Genomic DNA, 6,000 nt, shown 5'->3' with positions numbered 1-6,000 from the left:
TTTGGGAGGTCGACTGCCAGGTGAATTCAGATGCATTTTTTAAAAACAACTTCCGAATGAAGCGCAATTCTTTTTATTAAATTGTGTATTAAGGTTGGTAATCTTAAGTAATTGCTCAAGAAAAAAATACGTTATTTCTTCAAGTAATTTTGACAGCTGGTTACGCATTGTGAATGATCCACACTAGAAGAGCAAGAGAGAATAAACAAGCTTTGTGTGTAATATGTATGTATGCATGTGTATAGTAACATAAATATTTTCATCGCGATTTAAGGAATGTGGATGAAGATTGGTAGGTTTTATACATAATTTCAAAATGAACTATACTTCATAATAATGATTTTAACTAATTTAGGATGAATTTAACGATTATTTTGAATTTCATTCAAGAAACATTTGTTGATTTCATGTTTTTTCGCAAAACCAGGTTTGCCATATTCGCATTTTATTGGAAAAATGTATTAAAAAGTAGTACTAGATTTCTTTAGAGTTGCATACTAGCACAAGAAAATTTACCGCAGGAAAGTTTCTTGACCGTTTCTTAAGCGTTTTTTTATATGAAGTTTTACATTTCTTGAGAGCTGGATACTAAGCTTTATGTTGAAAAGTTTGGAGAAGACAAACACTAACTACCGGAAAGCAATTCAGTTAGAGAAACGCATTGCTATTGCTTTATATGCGCTTGGCTCTTCTACAGAATACCGAACAATTGGAAATATGTTCGGAATTGGTAAAAGCACTGTCTGCTCCATTCTAATTGATTTCTGCCATGAAGTCTGGCGTTGTTTGTGGTCTTTGTATTTGAAGAAATTCCCAATGAACGCAATCCAATTGCGCGAGTATTTAAATGGTTTTGAGTCATTGGGTTTTCCTCAAGTGTTAGGAGCTATAGGTAATAAGTTAAATTTTTTACATTGGACTTTTTATATATTTTTAAGTTTTAGATGGTTGTCATATAGAAGTTCGCCCAGCTGCAGAAGATGCTGTTGACTACTATAATTACAAAGGCTGGTATTCCACAGTTCTTTTGGCTTTAGTAGATGCAAGGTAAGTTTTTTCATGAAGTTCGTTTAAACACCTAATGTATATCTTTAAGGTTATAGATGTCGCTTTGTATACGTTGGTGGTCCAGGCCGTTGTAATGACTCTTCAATATTTGAGGGTTCATCTTTAAAAAGCGAGTTGGCACAATCTACTATATTTAAAGACATGAGTAGACAAATATCGTCAGTTAATGTTCCAGTCGTTTTGTTAGGCGACTCTGCGTTCAAATTTGATGAACCTTTGATGAAACCGTACCCATTTTGTGTAAACCAACCTTTAGATAAAAAAAATTCAACTATGTACTCTCGAAATGCCGAAGAGTGGTAGAGGATGCTTTCGGTCATTTAAAGGGAAGGTTTAGACGCGTTAGAAAAGGCTTGGATAACCACATGGCCAACACGAAAATTGTCATAAAAGCGTGCTGCGTTTTGCACAACCTTTTAAATGAGGAAAATGATGAAATTAATGAAAAGTGGATTGCAGCACAACAAATCGAAAACGAATCTCGGCAATTGCCAGAAGACGTCTCTAACATTTGTGGAAATGTTAACACAAGAGCAGAGGAAATAAGACAAGCGTTCGTTTCGTATTTCGGTGAGTTATTACATTCAACTTGGAAATATTATTAAATCTCAACCGATCCATACTTACATATCTCATAATTCAATTCCAGTACAAAAAAAAACAGATATTTCTATATTTTATATATGTTTCATATATATTTTCGTCTTCATTTATTTTTATTTACATATATATTTTCATATTCATTCACATATTTAAATTCATTTACCATTTTCGTATTCATTCATATATGTATATCTTAAAACTAATACGTAAACAAATTTTTTAAATCTATTTTTGGTGACGAAGGGAGTCGATGAAAGCGGTCTTCACTTCTTTTGAATCGTTTATGTATGTTTGTAGGAGAGAAAGACACTTTTCATCATCTTCCGTCATCGCCTCAGTCGCCTTTATTAAGTCCTCCTTAATTTCCTCCAATATTGTTATTGCCAATTTTTTCTTTCTTGCAGCATCGCTTGACGATAGCCGAGCGCAACCACATGACGTAGAAGGACCATCGCCGATGGCGGTAATTTCCTTTAATTTCATCCGTATATTGAGAAACTAGTAGTTTTTCAATACCTGTTTAATATTCTCTCAGATGGAGCGATGTGCCATTACCAGTATTTCGTTTTGATCGTCTTAGTTAAAAATATCATTAACTTGTTTTACATTGTGATGAAATTTTGTTGACGGGAATGTCCTAACAGTCTCATCCTCAATTTTGCGCAAAGTGAGCAAACTGCAATGAATAGCTTTATACCATGTTCAGACCGACACTTAATCACACGATTTCGGCTGTTGAGTAGTTTATCCCACTAATCTTATAAATTTATCAAGATTTCGCCACACAAAAATGATAGTTCGAAATCACTTCGGAGTGATTTGAAACTGATGCACGCTAAATATCTCTGTGCGACTCTGATTTTGCGCCATCTACTTGTCCGCATTGGAAATCTATTACATTATCACAGCTGATTTAGACACTACAAAGGGGAAAAAATGTAAACAAACATTTTTTTTTAAAGCAATGAATCTAATTTCACTTGAAAATCGACTTCCCAAATGAAAAAATGCGTCGATTATTTCCACTATATGGAAAATATTTAAAAGAATACGGCTTTTATTACAAAATACTATATGACAATGTTTTCTTTTGATAAATATTGAGCGATGTGAATTCTTGAATGGCCAAAACAGCTGTTTTTTTATCTTTTTAACGGCAGTGAGAACGGGCTGATTACAATAATCCCAAAAAGGTCATAAAAAAAACTAACACATACAAACGCCAAACCCTTTGAGGGTTTTACTGTACTGACCTAGTACCATCATCCTGACTTGGAATTTCTCACCCCCCAGATTAGCTGTTGTACTGTGAAATTTAAAAGGTCCGTGGCAACCCTAAAGTAATGTGGCAACCCCAAATGCAACTCTGCAAAAAGCATAGATATGGCAACCCAAAAACTGGATAAGCTGTCAGCTAGACGAACCGCCATTTTTCCTTCTTCTTGGCGCATCATCCCGACTGCTAGCACGCTTCATCATTTTCGCTCCCCATTTCATTTTCAACTTTGTATCAGTATTTTATATATTAATAAATCTAAAATTATTGTGGACATCCCACAGGTCATAAAAAAAAACTGACACATACGAACGCCAAACCCTTTGAGGGTTTTACTATACTGACCTAGTACCATCACCCTGACTTGGAATTTCTAACCCCCCAGATTAGCTGTTGTACTGTGTTAGCGAAGATCTTAAATGTAATCTAATGCTTTCAAATTTTCGGTCTAAACATGGTATTAACAACATCAGAATTAACGCATTCACCAATTAATTCTAGTAGATTCTGAAGAATTCTTCAAATTATTTTAATGTCTTACTTGACTTGAAAATAATTCTTGTCCTCTTTCTTATTATGTTTCCTCCATCAAGAATTTTCTGATTTCGAAATGAATTAAAAGGGTTCACCACTTTCGGAATAACTCCCGATAGAGATATATTACTATGCGTGGTAGCAGAAAAGGAGTCCTGCTCCATTGCATTCATTTACTGCCGGGACAATGCATTGGCAATAAGATTATCTTATCCGAGGCAGCAAAGGTGAAACGCTGATGGTCGGTGAAACTATTCAGCTGTTTTACTGCCTACGCAGCTTCTGAAGTGCCCACACTATCGCTAAAATATCTCTTTCAATGATAGCATAATTTTCTTCGGCTGTCCATAACGTTCTGGAAATCATGGTTATTGGCCTATTGTCTTGGGATAGTACCGCACCAATACGTGTGCTTAATAAATTTGTTTATTATGTTCAGGATATAGCAAAAGTATGTGCTCAGAAAATAAAATTCTTTTAACCTTTCCGAAAATTATCAACGCGTAGTTCTCCAACTCAATTCTAATATTTTTTGATTGATTGGTTCTCACATGATCATTATTTATCCTTAAGTATCTTTAATAAACTTCCTATAGTAACTAGACAACCCCAAAAATGATCGTAAACCACGAGGAGTGCTAGGGGTTCTATTAATCAGAATGTCATTGACTTTATCAGGTCATGTTTTTATTCCTTCCTTCGAATTACATTTTCTCCCATAGTACTTTTGATTTTTGCATCGAAACTTGCATGCTAGCTTGGTAAGGTTTTGTTACTATATTTTAGATGTCTCTTCAATGATCCTCCTCATTGCTTAAGAATATAGTTACATCATCGATGTAATTGGAAAATTGTAGATGCATTTTGTAGTCTTAAAAGAAGTTTACCAAATTCATACTACCCATTGTCTACCTAGAACTCAGTCTTTTCCCTGTCTTTCTCCGCCAACTTAATTTGATTGAACCCGGAGTTTAAGTCGAGTATAGTGAAAAATGCCGATTTCCCCATATTAGTTAGAATGACCGAAGTATCTGGAATAAGATATCTCTCAAAGACTTTTTTGCCCTTCAGTTTCCTAAAATCAACTGCCATCCGCATCTGCTTTCTCTCGTTCTAGTTCATTCCTTTTTTATCGAAAACCCATATAAGACTATTATATGGTGATCGAGAAGAACGAATTAATCCTTCTCGTAGTAAAGTTTTACTTTGCTGATTTATAAATTCTGAAGCGACGATCGGGTAAGGGTATGAATCGGTTCGTTATCAACTGTCCGTATGGTGGCTACCACATTAGTGCTAAATGGCAAAGACTCATCTGGATTTGCAAAAACTTTCGAATGTTTTTCCAATAAAAAAGAAGTATTTTTCGTATTCCTCGGGAAATTAAGAGAATTCCCATCTGCCACTATTTTGTTTACTTTTTAAAAGTCATAACAAGCCATTTCTCTTCACCACCCTTATGTGAAGAATTCCTTTTTTAAAATATTTTTGCGTCAACGTCCTTCAAAAGTCAAACCCAATAATTCCATCAAAGATTTTAAGTTCGGAAAAAAGGTAAAAAGGAGCAGTCTTTCCAAGCACGTTAATTAAACCCCTTTTAGTTATGTATATCGACAAGACCAAGGATGGATTTAACTTTAAATGACTTTGCAATATTTTTTACTCCTTTCAAACTCTTGTTGGGATTAATAAAATTTTTCTTTCCTCAGTATCATTCACTCGGCCGCCGGCTTTTGACGAAAAGTTTGGGACGCCATACGGTTTCTTTGAGAATCCTGATCGGCTCTCCAATAATTCCTTGCCTGTAGTGCGATATGGTAGGATCAACCGCGCGTAGATCTTTGTAATGAGGTGAGTTGTGTGAAGCAATTGTCCTTCCACCATTCTTTGCCACATGAGCTGCATCCATCTACTGTTGAAGGAGTTTACAAGAAAATATCGAGCGAGATTTGCTTCCAATTCTTAAGTTAATCCCAACGAACTAGGCATATCTTTTGGTTGCGACGAAAAGTCAGAACCAAAAACAAAGGCAGAACAAAAACTCTCAAGGAGTCTTGCCCATATTTCTGACAAAGTAACTCTTTCAGATCCTCCTTTCTCTCTTTTAACATTATCGTTTTAATTATTATCAGGGCCATTTTCTTTTCAACATCGTCCTAAAAATCAGCAATTCACAGTCTTTCCTACCGAAGAATTGACATTTCTTGTTCGATCAAATAGACCAGTCGATCGTCAACATATGTAAGTAAAATCTAGTCGCGCAATGATCGGTTTAAAATTTAGCACGGTGCTGAACTGTGACGAAATTTGGTTGATTGAAGCGATAATTTTATTAAATGTTAAATTAATGTTTTAAACAAATGTGAATGAACAGTGAACTATCGTCACTGAACTCAGATAGAGATCAAATTACTTCAAGACATTCCTCGCTCCAAACGGTCGGTTCAATGATCACTCTCTGGTACTCCTCCACTTCCACTGGAGTCTCTAAAACGTTTAGTCTTTCTGTCGGCTGTCCT

This window comes from Bactrocera tryoni, unplaced genomic scaffold, assembly GCF_016617805.1.
Source record: "Bactrocera tryoni isolate S06 unplaced genomic scaffold, CSIRO_BtryS06_freeze2 scaffold_11, whole genome shotgun sequence".
Taxonomy (NCBI): domain Eukaryota; kingdom Metazoa; phylum Arthropoda; class Insecta; order Diptera; family Tephritidae; genus Bactrocera; species Bactrocera tryoni.
Note: the sequence above shows the minus strand (reverse complement) of the source record.